Below are 16,108 nucleotides of genomic sequence, written 5' to 3' on the forward strand. Positions count from 1 at the left end.
CAATTTTATCAGGAGTAATTTCAGTTATGCATTGACAAATGTGTAGTAACAACAATAGCATTAACCACCATTGCCATTGCCACCACAACCACCATAGCACAACAATATTACTTTTAGACAGGACATTTCAAGTAGTTCAAATTCCTGATCTCACTAAATCCCACAGAACTCTTTCAAGGCATATCACTATTGTTATCCTCTAGCACAGGGGAGATGGCAATGTGTGGCCCTACAAGTATAAGCATAAAAAGCATAGCCGATGGTGAGGGATTATGGGAACTGTAGGCCAAAGCATCCAAAGAGGCACAAGTTCCCCACCAACATAGCAGATTGAGGGAGCACTAAGACTAAAGCAACAAAATAAAACAGTGTTTTGCCTAATTACCCACTGAACTTGTGACCAAGGCAAAATTTGAAATCTGGGCCTCTCAGTTCAAATGTTGTAACATTATACCTGGAAACACCCCAACTTGCAAGGCTGGTGTGTTGGACTAAGCCTGAGAAGGCCCATGATTAAAGCCCCACTGGGTTGTTTGGCCCAGTCAGTCTCTCTTAGCCTAACCAACCATGGAAATTCATTGGAGAAATAAATATGGATGGGCAAATATACACAAGCCATCTTGAGCTCTTTGGAGGGTAGGAGAAGGTATACATAGAACCACCACTTCCAAAGCCTTTGGGGGAATCTCGTTTCCCAGAGCAAATTGGGGAAAGCCTGATCGGCTACTTACAGCAACAGAGGCCAGTAGAGAAGGGAAGGAAGGGAGAAAAAACCAGGAAAGGAGGGTTTAAGCCATTTAAATTTTAATACAAGTAGGTGAAACCAGGGAAGGAAAACTAAATCTGGAAGTAACTGGTGCTATTTCCCATTTTTTGTGTGTGTGTCAGCTTATTTCAGAGCACATGTGATGCAGTGCTCATAAACCAATCTACCTCGGCACACACAAGCTCACACACCAACTGCAATAGGGACTGAAGACATTTGTATCATGCCCAATGCCTTTCAAAAAGGACCTTCTTTCCTCAGGGGCTGCTTATATTTCTCCAAATATGTTGCAGAGAATCTTTCTGATTCCACCAGTGTCTTAAATGCATGAAGTCCTTTCTGAAATACGTTGGGCATAATATATTAGTCTTCATTCTAACTAGCTGTAATCGAAATAGTTTTTAAGATGCCTAAGTATTTTATGCACTTAAATGTGATTTTCAGCATTTAAATGTGATATTCAGCAATCATTAGTTTATGTCCAAGAAGTGGATATTTTCAGACATTCATGGAAGGAAATGTGGAGTTCATATGCAAACACTTACAATGCTAACATTTGTTACACTTGGGGCTTTTGCTGTAACAGATATGCTGCAGTAAATGCTAGGAATCTTAATGGTTACAAGGATGGCATTTATAATGTTTGGAAGACAGCAGTATGTATTAGAAGATTCCAATTATTTACGGGAAAATCTGACACCTGAATGGCTATGGTACATGACTGAACTTCATCATAATTTATATCAGTTGGTTTGTAAATGGTTAAAGCAGCTACTGATGTTTCTCATTTTTATTCCTTCATTTCAAAACAGTTTTCTCCTGGAACATCAGAGACAGAGACAGAGAAACATGTATCTCATGAATTTGCATAACAAGCCAGTTTAAAGGAATTTATTGTACAATCCACCCAGCGAGGTTACAAATCAGGTACTGAAAATTTAAGAAATCTATTTCATGACTATCAACAAATTTACAGTATGTGAATATGGCCAAGGAAGTGAGCTCTGCATTAATGTATAAAGAAATATTTTAACTGTCTAGCTACAGTCAGTCAGTTTCAGGTTCCAAAGGAAATAGGTAGCTTTGCAGAAGTCTTTAGAGGAGGAGCAGTCAGTGTTTGTATGCACTGGGCAGTAATCTGTGCCATGAATGGATTTTCCTGCAGAAGCCAAGCCAAGCAGCCACAGTCTGCATCTACAGTCTTGGTGCCACCTGAACACCAGAGCTTCATGTATATGAAGAGTATGCTTGGGGATGGCATCCAAATGGTATGTGTCAAAGACAGATGCTGCATCTACACATAGGCTGCCTCTTATATCGATGTGACATTTAGAAAGAGTATTCATCTCCTTCCAGATTTTCCTGGGGATTGCATCTAGTCAACCTGGGGGACCACATCCCACCCTCTGGGGTATCTCAGATGGCCTCTCCTCAGCCCCACTCCTTTTTCTCTGGCCAAGGATAATTGGGTGGCTTCCTGGTTTTGTGCACTTTCCCCCCATTCTAAAAGGCTAAAATGCCTCTCCCTAAGGCTTACTTACTGGCAAAATATGCCGGCATTTTGGGCCCCGCCTTTTGCCCCTCTCTCTTTGGCCCTCAACCCTACTCACTGCCTGAGATTTTTTTTCTCAGCTGAATTTATGTATATGAAGCAATGAAAGAAGTTCTCTGACTTTGTTTATTGTGCCTCACTTGTATTAGGACTTGGCAGGTAGAACTGAGGCCAACTCAGGAGGGCCAATATATGTCACTTGTATGGAGCTTTTCCAACACTCAGTTGTGGCAACCAACCACCATCACCAAAAAGTGACGTTCTAAAAGCAAATGCTAACTAAAAACAAACACGACTTTCTAAAATAACAAAAAGCTGTTGCATTAAAATAACTTTTCAGGGTCTTAGTAAGCAAGTTGTAGCCAGCCCATCTTTAGGTAGGTGGCCTGATGAATTGTCCTGAAGAGGCTAGTCTTCAGACTAGATACCACCTAATTTGAAAGGAATCCACTCCACACTTTGCCATGCTTCATGTCATGTGACAATGAAATGCTCAACAAACCTTTACCAGGGGAAGGGTTGATCAAATTGTTCCATTACCAGAAGTTGTATAGTTGGTCCTTCTCTTTGTTTCCATCTCATACCATTCTTGTAACATAGCGATAACCAATGCTTTTTTTGTAAAAAAAAAAAAAAAAAAAAAAGGTGCCGGGACTCACATCTTGTTAATCTTTTATTTAGGGTTTTTTTAGGGTAATCTTTTATTAGCAGGACTGGTGGTTGAGAAGTAATTAGTAATTTTTTTCATTTTTAAATTTGGGGTCACACTTTTACACTAAAAATTAAAAAAAGATTTTCAATTCACCAACTTTTAAAAAAAATAAATTATTTACCTTTTGCACATAGCCAATCACTCTACACACACATAAACATAATGGTCGCCGCCGGCAGTAAGCGCTCAGCGCACGACCACACGACCAATCCCAAGCCGAGCAGCATCCCAAGCCAAGCAGCGCCCTCACAATCAGCGCAGACACACAAGCAGCCCACATGCACTATTTTAATGATTTTTGCCGCCGACCTGCTATGCCCGACAGGGTGATTCAAAATCACTTGGAAAAATCCGTTGGAAAAATCCATCAAAAAAAAAAGATGCCAGAACGCCGTTCTGGTGCGTTCTATGACAAAAAAAAAAAGAAGCCCTGGCGATAACAGAAACTAAACCTGTCTGCAAATTGCTTCTAGAAATTCTCCACCCTGTTTGTGGGCAGAGAAATTGGGGAGGGGGGCAATTTCAAGGAATTTCTCTAGACTGGAGAGGAGAAACTCTCAACAGTTTCTCTTAGGCAGGACTCAAGATTAATAGGGGCTGTAGAAATCTTCCTTCTTTCCTGAAGTTTGCAGGTTTGTTTTTGGTGCTGCCATTGCAAGAAAAACAGCAGCTATGTTGTTGATGGGCTGGCCCTCATTTTGCATCCACTGCAGCATGGGGGCAAGAGGCAGCATTGTCTCTAGTTTCAGGGAAATGGTGGAGCCAGTGCAGTGCTAAATTATGCCCTCCAATTTCCTGAACGTTTGCTTTCTCCATGAAGGAGACTTCCATTGTTCTGCCTCATTTTCCAAGCATTTAAGAATTTGAATTATGGTTTTCTATTTTGGGGTGGGGAGCAGTTTTGAGCTTTCTTTATCACTACAAGATGGCCAAGGTGCTGCTTATTTCTACTTCGTGTAATTCTGTGTCCCAAGTTCCTGACTTGAAAAAGCCCTGTGAGAGGAAATACCTCATGCTGTCTTCTTCGGGGTGTTAACAGAGTAGTGGAAAACTGAGGAGGCTACAGGCTGCCAAAGACATGAAGGTGCAGTGAAAACAAGTGACTTGAACACACTCTTCAGCCACCTCCTGTGGCAGAAAAGCACTAGAAATCACACCCAATCCATAAGAATTTCTCAGACATTTTCTTCACCACTGCATTTCTTTTGAAAGCAATTCCTTTTCTATCCAATTAAATGAAAATGGATGAATAAACCTGAAAGAAACTTGATTCAGCACAGCACTAAGAGAAACCACATGGGGAAGATAGCAGCAGGTGGAAAGAATCATGAGAACTGAGAACAGATCTTCCATGTTTACATTTCCCGTAGTGGCATGAAAGAGTCCTGGGGAAGCAGAAACTGCATTGCTCCTGTGGCACAAGAAGCAGGCCTCAGTGGATGCATTCAGAATGAACCCAGGTGAGCCTCAGGTTCATGCCATGCCCTCCCCCAGCACAACCACAAGAAAAACTAATGTTTTTGATTCTTTTTCAGCTAACCACAGCTATTTACTACATACTGTCGATTTTGAAACCACCCATGATACTAAGCCAGGGTTTCAACTTGGCTTGATTTCTTAAACCATACTTAAGACTAACTAAGATTTCTTGTTAAAACAAGTGATTAGTTGAAAATGGAAGGGGAATCTTCATATCCCCCTTACAGCTGTGTCACAGGAGGAAGGGAAGCATTTGAGCCCTGAGGCCTGCACCTGTCACACTGCATTGGCCAATGGCACCCTGACCTCTAGTGCCTCTTGGGGCCACTTGTAGGATAAAGAGGAAGGATCTTCATCAGGTATGTGGAGCCAAGGGTTAAACCCCTGTCCCTGAACTATAGACTTGGCCCTGCTCAGTCATGTTCCCTATCCTGTTCAGAGTTGCTCCTGTTAAATGAGATAAGGCAGACAGATTAAATGAATTCCAAAATGTGCATGCATGCACATTTTGGTCCCATAGTCAAGTGATATTTCACATGTTGCACAACTGATATTTTGCACTGATAATTAGCTTTTAGGCAGCAACATTGCCCAAAGCCTCGCAGAGGAATCTGGAAAATGTTTTATTTTCCCATCTGCCCTACACATACCCATGGCAGCCATTTTTAGCAGATTGAAAGGCTGTCACAAAAAGGAAGGTCAGCATCTCAATTATCCCTGAGTACAGGACACAGAATAATAGGCTCAAGTTACAGGAAGCCAGATTCTGGCTAGGTATCAGTAAAAGCTTCCTATTAGAGCAGTATGACAATGGAACCAATTAACCAGGGAGGTTGTGGGATCTCCCACACTACCAGTATTCAGGATGCAACCCGTCAGCCATCTGAGAGGGATGATTTAACTTGGGGACCTGCAATGAACAGGGGATTGGACCTGATGGCCTTCGGTCCCCTTCCAACTCTACAATCTATCATCCTACTCTTTAATTAAATTTCTTTTGGCTGGTTGACTTGAGGAAATCCTTTAAAGGCTACCTTTTCATGGAACTGCCCAGTACACATTTAAGTCTTGAAAAATAGGGAAATCTGGGCTCCAGATTCTTGATTTTAAAACAGAACCTCCTGTCATACAATTTGCCATGCAATGAACAGGTGAGAAGAGAAGCTGACACTAATTGAAGTAAAACATGGAACTAATGAATTGCAAATGTAGTGGCAAAAATTGCCCTTGAAATGACAATTGCATTTTATGTTGCGAAAACAGGAAACATTCCTCAACAGCAGACTCCTTTTTGCTCTGTAAATCAGAGCCTTCTTAAATCCTGAACTTGCATTAGTATGCACTGACAGTAAGGAACTTATGACTTGCAGATGGAAAGCATGCTATGAGTCATCTATAAAATAAACATTACCCAGCCATGTATTTTATTCAGCTCAATTAGTTTATACTATGGAAGAATTAGTTTATACATAGAGAAGTCCACTTACTTATGATTGTTATAGGTAAGCTTTAATCTAGTTAGATCACACTCTTTGGATGACAATGGAATGAAGGGCACAAAGCACGAACGTATCCTAGCAAAGCAGCTCTGTTCTCTTAAGAATCACCAGTTAGCTGTAGGTAGCAAGTCTGCCAACAAACGGCATGGCTCTTAAGTGTTTCTTTCTGCATAAAGATAATTTAAACTCCTCCCTGGAAGAACACTGTTTGTTTCAGGCCATCCAGATAAAAGACCCTATCTGACACACAAGCAAGTATGCTTATCTTTATTAAATTTCACCTGTTCATTATGTCATAGCATGGACCAAAATGTCTCATCTATGAAAACAGGCACACCGCTGTTTTTTCTGCCGAATTTACTGACTCACTGGTTTGCTGTAGCCATTGGCCTTGAGTTATGGCAACTTGTTTCAGTTATTCACCACTGGAATATAATGAATATGGCAAAATGACACATGTTGCTCCACATACAGTGCATCTGACTAGTCCTGAGCCAGGTATGTTGCCACTGCACCAAGAGCAATGCAAAGCAAATGCCCATTTCTGATAGTGGGAAGCCCTGCTTCATCTCTCGGACAGCTCTCCAACACTCTACAGATGCCAGGCCATGTCTGCACTCTGCACATGCAGGAGATGGATGATTGTCTCCCTTTGCCATTAGCATAATTAAGCTAAACTGCAGGACTGAACCTTACCAATATATATAATTATGTGAATAAGCAGACTTTCTCCATGGGGAATAAACATGCCAAATTGCAGTACTGTGGAACAAAAAAATAGACAATGCCTTTAAAATCGGCTTGTAGTTTGAACTTAATTCACTAACCTCATTCAGAATGTGGGAGTTGTGATATCAAAAAAAGTAAATACTGGGCATTAGAAAAACTGAACAACAAAAACAGTATACATATGCATATACCAGGGTGGGTTTAAATCACTAGTCAGTAAGACTAGATTTAAATCATGGTTTTCTACATAAAGACACATTCTCCTTGATATAATCTTTCAATTTATAATCAGATGATGGTTTCATTTTTAGAATAAAATCTTTTCAGATAGTTTTACAGTTATATTAAAAATATTGATTTGGTTATACTATTAGAAGCACATCATAGATGGATAATTATACAATTATTGCAAGATGTTTGCATTTTGCACACATACCTGCCTTACCCATAGAAAGAAGAATAGAGCTGCTTCCATTAGTTTTCTCCTCCAGGGAAAGAAAAATACGATAAACCTCAGGCGATACACTAAAAGGTCCAAAGACTTGTGGAATGTTCTGCTCAAAAGCTTTCACTCTCATTTTTAGTGCTTCCCCTTCCCCTCACACTTCGCTTTCTGTGCTGAACTATTCTACTTCCAACAAGCTTCTTCTATTCATTTAATTTTTTCGAAACTTAGCACTTTGAGGGGTTGATTGCATGTACACAGATTTGCAAAGGGACTATTAGGTCTTTTACTTAACTCTGTATTGAGAAAAAAATTATTACATTTTTGCTGTGAAGAAGAGGCAGGTGATCTCTGCAGGCACAAATTCACAGTTTTGAGAACTTAGAACCAAGCATCTGTGATAATAGCTTCTAGATAGAAAAACTGCCCAATACCCTTACAGAATCCTCTGGAAGAGCATGACATTGGGAATGGATTAATGGAATTCATTTACCAAACATATTAAGCATTGCATGAATACACAGCCTATGCTACCTTGTTAAAAACTAATCCCTATTTCCTGATGAATAACCTTTGGATTATAATGTACCTTAAATAGAAAACTTTATTTAGATAGATCTTTAATGAAAAAGCGTTTTATTTTTAAAAATCCAATTTAATTAAAAAAACAATTTAAATTTTAAAAAATCATTGCTTTTTATCCACCCTGGTATGCATGCAAGAAAAACTTGCTATTATAAAGGATCATGCATGTATGAAGGGGAGGAAAAGGACAGCTTGCATGCTACAAGGAACACCTGTGTTCCTTCTGGCACTCGATGCATGACTGAGCACCACCAGTAACTGCCATCACAATCCACCAGATAGTCAAATCACACTTTAGTAAAGAATAGTAGATGCCTCACAAAATTAGACAGAAGGTAGATACCGTCTTGCTTCGGATGAATTAGATCCGAGAACACTGTGGGTAACTTACAGCAGGGACACTGAACTGAAATAGCTCATGGGGTCCAATTCTCAATCAGGTCAGCAAACAACCTTCCTCTCCCCATCAACACAAAAACCAAAAACTCACGGACTGCATCCAGAGGCAGTGGTTGAATCAGATATCAACTCTTAAACACCCTTCTCATCCTAGCCCAAATACTACTCTTGCCTCCCCTCAGCAGCACCACTGCTTTGCTGATCTCCAGCCTTCCCCACCACAGGCTGAACAGTGACCAGCAATGTTCCCACTTCTCCATCAGTGAAGCTCCCTGCTCCCAACATGCCATTGCTTGCTGCCCAAAATCTTGTGTTCTCCCATCAGAGCCCCTGCTTGCTCACCTGGCATCCCAAATACTTTTTCCTTCTCGTTCACAAGTTATGTTCCATTTCCTTCCCCCTTGACTGCAAATGCTGGCAAGTTGTAAAGGCTGCATTCTGCTCCTGTGCATTGCCCTTTGCTCCATACCTCTCAATATTTCCACCTCCCAATTTAAAAGGAACAAGGCCAATGCTGTGGTATGTTGTAGCAGCTACAGGCAAATCAGCTCTGCCTAGGTCTGTGAGTTTCTTCCTAGCTTCAGAGGTGATTCAATAATCTATAAGGATTTGGTAGACCTTACCAAAATCCCACAGGACCAGATCACCATGAAGTGAAACTGAGGGGCTTGCCATCTCTGCTCATATGCATACCCTGTTAAATTTTTGTCTTGAATTAATACATTTCAGGACTGCAACTTTGAATTTAACTTCAGTTCCCCTACACTCCCCCAACTTCAGAACACACACACACAAACAACTAATTAATGCACAGTACTAGGGGAGCAGACAAGATGAATTAAAGCCTTCATTCATTTGTCAAGCAAGACATGCCAGAAGTTCCACATAATGACAGATTAGAGCTTTCCAACTGAACCTCAAGCTACACAAAAGGGGGGAAATAGAGGGAAAGGAAAGGAAGATGGTTTCTCTCACAAATGTACAGACACATGGGAAAAATTGGTGAGGGGGGGATAATAAATAGTAGTGATACAAAGTTGAATAGGTTATTCCTGTACAGCAGGGATCCTCAAACTTTTCCACCAGAGGACCAGTTGAAAGTTGCCGAAGCTGGGCGTGGGCCGGAAAGGTGGTGCCAGCAGTGTGTGCAGGCTGGTGAGGGGGCGGCGCGTTCGGGTACGTGCGCTGAGGTAGGGGTGAGGGGGCGCAGTGAGGCAAGGTGAGGGGAGGCGTGGGTGTGTGTGGTGAGTAGAGGGGGGGTGGGGGCGGGCATGTGGCACGAGGTGGGCGCACAAGGCAGCGGCTTGCTCGCTTGGTGATCATTTTCTCCAACCGAGAAAACCGCTGCCTCTCTGCGCGTGGGGCAAGGTGGGTGGCAGCAGGCATGGGTGTGCGTGCAGCAGATCCAAATGGGCATGGAGGGCCGGACCCAGCCCCCGGGCAGTAGTTTGAGGACCCATGCTCTACAGAGCCCCAGGGGCTGAATAAAGTTGCCAACCTTCCCTAACACTAGAGTTCATAGGCGAGTGCTACATTGTGTAGAGCAAATGGAGGAAGCATTCTTTAGCTTTGCATCTGAATGCACATGGAAATACAAATGAGTGGTGGTGGGTGTTACTCATACCCCTCCTAAGACCATATGAATGAATGATCTCCTTCACAGTTCTGATCAGCTCTAGTGAACTCAGGGCTGTGGCTTTTTCACAGAATTGAGCCATCCCATAGTTGGCCTTCCTCCTTTTCTGCTTTCAACTTCTCCCAGTATTGTTTTCCCTAGTGAGTCTTGCCCTTTCATGACGTGCCTGAAGTTCAACAACCTCAGTTTCATCATTTTTGCTTCCAGAGCACATGCTGACTTGATCTGATTTAGGACCACTGGAGGTGATTTTTAGCATCTAGTAGGCATGCTCAGATCCCAAGCTTGCAAGGGAATCTGGGTGTGGAAGCAGCTGCCACACACAAATCATCCTTGCTGGATCAGGATGGTGGCTTAAGAAAGGTTGTCTCTCATAATTGTTACCCCTTAAAAATATTTTGTAATCATTCATAGAGCACAGCAGGCTTTTAAACAGGGTGCACTGCTTGATAGAGGTGAAGCACTGTATTCTGGAATTGCTTTGGCAAGCTATTAAACCTCCAACTTTAAAAGACAATAAATTGACAATGCTTTCATAAGTTTGGAAATATCTTCAGTTATGAATCTTGAGTCCGGCTATAAAGTTCCTAGGACAGCCATAAAGAAAGTGTTATCTATACTAGTTGCTGCTGCTGTTACAAAAATGTCAAGATTGTCTGCAACAACTTCCCAATCTTGAAACCTTATCACAAGGGACCATTTGAAATGAAAAATATTGTGAACGATGCTCTGATAGAGCATGAGTCCAAAAGACTTTTGGAGAGCTAATAAACTCCTTTACAAGGAAGTCAAGAAGTAATCCAGGCTAGAATAGTTGCAATTTCCTTCTTTCTAATCATATCCCCTTGATAAAAGAACAAATGTAAGTCATATTCTCGGGCACTCAAAGAACAAAACAGCTGAGTGCATGCAAGCAAGAATTATTGATGCATGGAAAAGTTCTACCTTACAGGATATTTGTTGTTCAATGCTTGAATGATACAGGGTCATTCAGAAATCCAGACAGCCTTTATTACTCATGAAATGAAAGAAAAACAGTCAGAGCCTCCAGCTGAAACAGACTGCCTAAAGCCTGAATAGGTATTCATCTGTAAATTACCCATGAGGGAAAATTCTTATCCCTGAAAATAGTCAACACTGAAGTGGTAACCCCAGTGACAGGAAGTTCATGCCAAGCAATACCTGAAGCAAAACCCAAACCTTCCTTTCTTTGTTAATCTGGTTACTAAAACATGGAGTCTCCAAAATGAAGAGAAGGCCACTGGGCATAACATAATAATGGATTCAGAACCAAATACTGTTCAGGATAAAGTTTCCTGATTTCTTAGTTCAAAGTTATATATCTGGACCTTGCTAATTGTATGCATTAACTAGCTTGCCCATCCAAGCACTGAGCTGCTTAGTTTAATAATCGTAATAGCCATGTACTCTTGGAGCATTCTCTGGGGTCCGTTTCTGAATTTATGCCACAATCCAGGTAACATTAGACACTCTGAGTGTTCTCCACATTAATGAGCATGTGTAAGTCTCTCCCACTGAGATCAATAGTCCTTAAAAGTAGCTAAATATGGCTGGATGGTACCCATACTTCATGCCCTCAGCCCATTTTCTGAATATAGTTGAGCACATCCATTGACATTTATGCTTTGTACAGCTAAGTTTAAAAAAAACCATAACACATTTTCAGAGTATATAAATCAGTCATATTTTTCCCTATGGAACTTGTAGCAATAATGTGCAGAAGGCAGTTAGCAGCCTCTTTCTCCTAGACCATGTTGTATGCTCTTGTTTAAAACATTAGATTAGGCTGATTTCAGTCTGATCCATCAGAATGCTCTTTTTCATTTGTCCTTTAGCAGAGTACCAATTCAGAATCTCTGGAAACAGTGAGTAGTTATACCTTCTCTGTTTATAGGTCCTTAGTATGCTTTCTTATATTGTATATTTAGTACAAAGAAGTACAGTGATATTGAAGAATCCTAGTTAAAAAATAATACATAGACCATATAAATAGAAAAATAAAATAAAAAAAAATAAAATTGAAGTCAACCACCATGATTTATAGGATCAAAGACTTCCTCCTTCATTTAAGAGGAAGTAATTAAGGCACTTGTGTATTCATTTATATACCAAAGGGGAAGGAAATTGTATCAAAAGTACCTGCTTTAACATTGGTGCCATGTGAACAGTAGGCGAAACCTACAGTCACATAAACAGGCTGAGTTCACATATCACAGCAAACAACCTTGCATGGTTTCCACAGTGCGTGGATTTTTGCTAGAACTCACTGGTCAGATGATCATGCAAATTCCCATGCTAACACAGCTTCCGTACTTCCCCCCTCTGCTTTCACTATGCATCCCAGCAGCCCCTGTGAACAAAATCTCCTTCCTTGAACTCTTCTTCTCCATGGGTCTTGGCAGCCTTGTTCTAACTGGTCTGCTGAAGCTTTGAGATGGATTTCCCCTCTCCCCTATCCTGAATGTTCATACATCTCTGCAATGTTTCCTAGCCATGACAGTCCCCAAAGGAAGTTTTGCTACTCATAATAAACACTTTTGCTACAATACCTCCCTTCTTGTTCCATTATTTTACCTGCTGTCTCTCTGTTTCAGGTAGGTGCTGAACCGTGTGCTGCTAGGGATTCTCAGTAGTATAGAAAAGTTGACTGTCTTTCCACAGGACTTTCTGGTTTTTCCATACCATTAATTGTAGACTGGAGATCTTGTGCTCAGATAACCAGAGAAGCCATGGTGAAGCATGGAAGCCTTAGAGCAGACTGTTCCTTTTCGCTGTGGTTTGGGGAAACTAAAGGCTCCACACAGAAAAGTCATGACTGTGTCCAAACAACATGGTGGACCAACAAAAATAAGAAATTTTCATGGGTGAGTACTTAGTCACCATGTAAACACAACTTAAGCCTCTACTCACTTACACTTTCCTCTGAGATTACAAAAACCCAGGAATTCAGCTCACTGTTTTTATCACAGAATCCAAATCATTCATGGCAGAGATTGCAAAACACAAGATGAGGAATAAACAGAGTCAAGTTTCAAGCTACAATTGAAATCACAAAATAAATTATTGGACAAATAACTGACTCTGCAGAAAACATGTATGTATAGGCAGCAGATTACACAAATGTGACATCTCTCTAGTTTCTTTACCCTTTCCTTCTGTAAGACTTTTTGGTACAGCACTTTCTATTTTACTTGTACTATCCGGTGACAATCTGGAAAATTCCATCTGCTGAATGGACAAGTACTTACTAGACAAAAGTAACCCCACCTCTATTCACAAATTCCTAATCAGCATGCTAGTAATTCATGTACTGCATAAAACAGGAATTTTGAAATCTCAAAACTGTATATTTCTAAAGGATTTATGCTAAATCACTCCAGCACAGGGAACTGCAATAGCCTTCAGTTTCTGAAAACTAAACAGTGAGTGAGTGAGAGAGAGAGAGAGAGAGAGACAGAGACAGACAGACAGACAGACAGACTAGGGCACCAGCAGTTCAAAGCAGATATTTTCCTTTCCTATAACTGGGAGACCTTTTATACTGACCCCTCCAAATTGTGATGCTTATCAGGCAGATTCTCCAGGCCAAATTTCATCCGGATAAGATGAATCCTTTATGTATCATAACAAATACTTTCCCAGGATACTAATAAATCCTTAAAAGGCAAAGCAGCTTCTGGGTTGCCACAATAAAAATGATGAGACTAAAGCAAATGTGTAGTGCAAACCAGTGTTTCCTGGTTTATTAAGATTAACTGCAACATCCATCTGTCATGCTATGTCATTTCTTGCACTGCATTATAGAAGGAAATCATTAGCCCTGCAATCGCAGTGTTACGTGCTGGCTACCAGTCTCTACAGGCAACTTCAGTGTGGAAGACTACAGCAAAGAGTTTTTATTTAAGAAATGTTTGAATAAGTTGGCATGCATGCCAAAGTGCCAACAATTGGAGAGTTTATATGGCGTACTTCTGCAAGAGCTCAGAAAAACCTAAAGAATGCTACTGGGCACACATTTCAATTTCCTGAGAAACTCAACTTTCACATCAAACAGAGACAGAAGGGTCTAGGTTGCAAAAGAAATAATTAGAAATATATGTGGTCAATGCCTAGTTTGAATCTTTTGCTCATTTTGCCCACAAAATTTTGGTTAGCTCAGCACAGAATCTGAGGCTCTGCACATGACACTCAGCTCTTTGCAGAAACACGGGTTTCAAATACCTTGGAGCCCATTATGAGCTTCTTCTGAAGAGGATTTCTAAGTTTGCAGGGCTACTCCACTCTACTCTCCTGAGAGTGACTGAAATGCGATAATCGAATTTCACTGCACGAAGTGACTTGCACAAATACAGTCAGAATATTATGAAGCATCTAATCAAAATAACTCCTTCATGGATCACTGCCTTGTCGTGGCGAAGGGGCTTACGTAGCTCAATGAAGCTATGAGCTATGCCATGCAGGGCCACCCAAGACAGACAGGTCATAGCATATGCCCGGGCATATATGGACAGGTCCATATATGCCCAGCCGCCCCTTGAGATCTGCAGGAGAGGCCCTTTTCCGGGAACCCTCCGTGAAAGAAATTAGGAGGGTAGGTACTCGGAGGAGGGCTTTCTCTGGGATGCTGCCCAGGTCATAGCAGAGAACTCTGACAAAACATGATCCACTGGAGAAGGAAATGGCAACCCACTCCAGTATCCTTGCCTTGAAAACCCCATGGACAGTACCAAAAGGCAAACAGATATGACACAGGAAGATGAGCCCCTCCGGTTGGAAGGTGTCCAATATGCCGCTGGGGAAGAGCAGAGGGCTAGTACTAGTAGCACCAGAAAGAATGAAGCGACTGCGTCAAAGCTGAAAGGACACTCAGTTGCAGATGTATCTGGTGGTGAAAGGAGAGTCTGATGCTGTAAAGATCTATACTCCATTGGAACCTGGAATGTAAGATTTATGAATCAAGGCAAGCTGGATGTGGTCAAACAGGAGATGACAAGACAGAACACTGACATCTTAGCAATCAGTGAACTAAAATGGACAGGAATGGGTGAATTTAATTCAGATGACCATCAGGTATACTACTGTGGGCAAGAATCCCTCAGAAGAAATGGAGTAGCCTTCACAGTCAACAAAAGTGTAGAAAAGCAGTACTGGGATACAATCTCCAAAATGTCAGAATGATCTCAGTATGAATCTAAGGCAAACCATTCAACATCACAGTAGTCCAAGTCTATGCCCCAGCCACTGGTGCTGAAGAGGCTGAAGTTGACCAGTTCTATGAAGGCCTATGACACCTTCTAGAATTAACACCAAAAAATGATGTCCTTATCATCGTGGGGGATTGGAATGCTAAAGTAGGAAGCCAAAAGATAACCAGAATAACAGGCAAGTTTGGCCTTGGAGTACAAAATGAAGCAGGGCACAGGCTGGTAGAATTTTGTCAAGAGAATACGATGGTCACAGCAAACACTCTTTTCCAATAACCCAAGAGACAACTCTACACATGGACCTCAGCAGGTAGCTAACAGAGGCAGAAGAGATTAAGAAGAGGTAGCAAGATTACACAGAAGGACTATACAAGAAAGAGCTTAACACTGCTGATAACCACAACGGGGTGGTCACTGAGCTTGAGCCAGACATCCTGGAATGTGAAGTCAAATGGGCCTTAGGAAGTCTGAGCAACAACAAAGCTAGTGGAAGCAGCAGTATTCCAGCTCAGCTATTCAAAATCCTAAAAGATGATGCAGTAAAAGTGCTACACTCAATATGCCAGCAAATTTGGAAATTCTACAGTGGCCACAGGATTGGAAAGGTCAGTTTACATTCCAATCCCAAAGAAGGGCAATGCCAAAGAATGTTCAAACTACTGCACCATTGGACTCATTTCACATGCTAGCAAAGTTAAGCCCAAAATCCTACAAGCTAGGCTCTGGCAGTATGTGGACTGAGAACTCCCAGAAGTACAGACATGATTTTGAAGAGGCAGAAGAACTAGAGATCAAATTGCCAACATACTCTGGATCATGGAGAAAGCTAGGGAGTTCCAGAAAAACATCTACTTCTGCTTCATTGACTATGCTAAAGCCTTTGATTGTGTGGGTCACAACAAATTGTGGCAAGTTCTTAAAGAGATGGGAGTACCAGGCCATCTTATTTGTCTCTTGAGAAACCTGTATGCGGGTCAAGAAGCAACAGTGAGAACTGGACACAGAACCACGGATTGGTTCAAAATTGAGAAAGGAGTTCGGCAAGGCTGTATACTGTCACCCTGCCTATTTAACTTATATG

This window comes from Varanus komodoensis, unplaced genomic scaffold (genome assembly GCF_004798865.1).
Source record: "Varanus komodoensis strain SLA01 unplaced genomic scaffold, ASM479886v1 scaffold69, whole genome shotgun sequence".
Classification (NCBI taxonomy): Eukaryota; Metazoa; Chordata; class Lepidosauria; order Squamata; family Varanidae; genus Varanus; species Varanus komodoensis.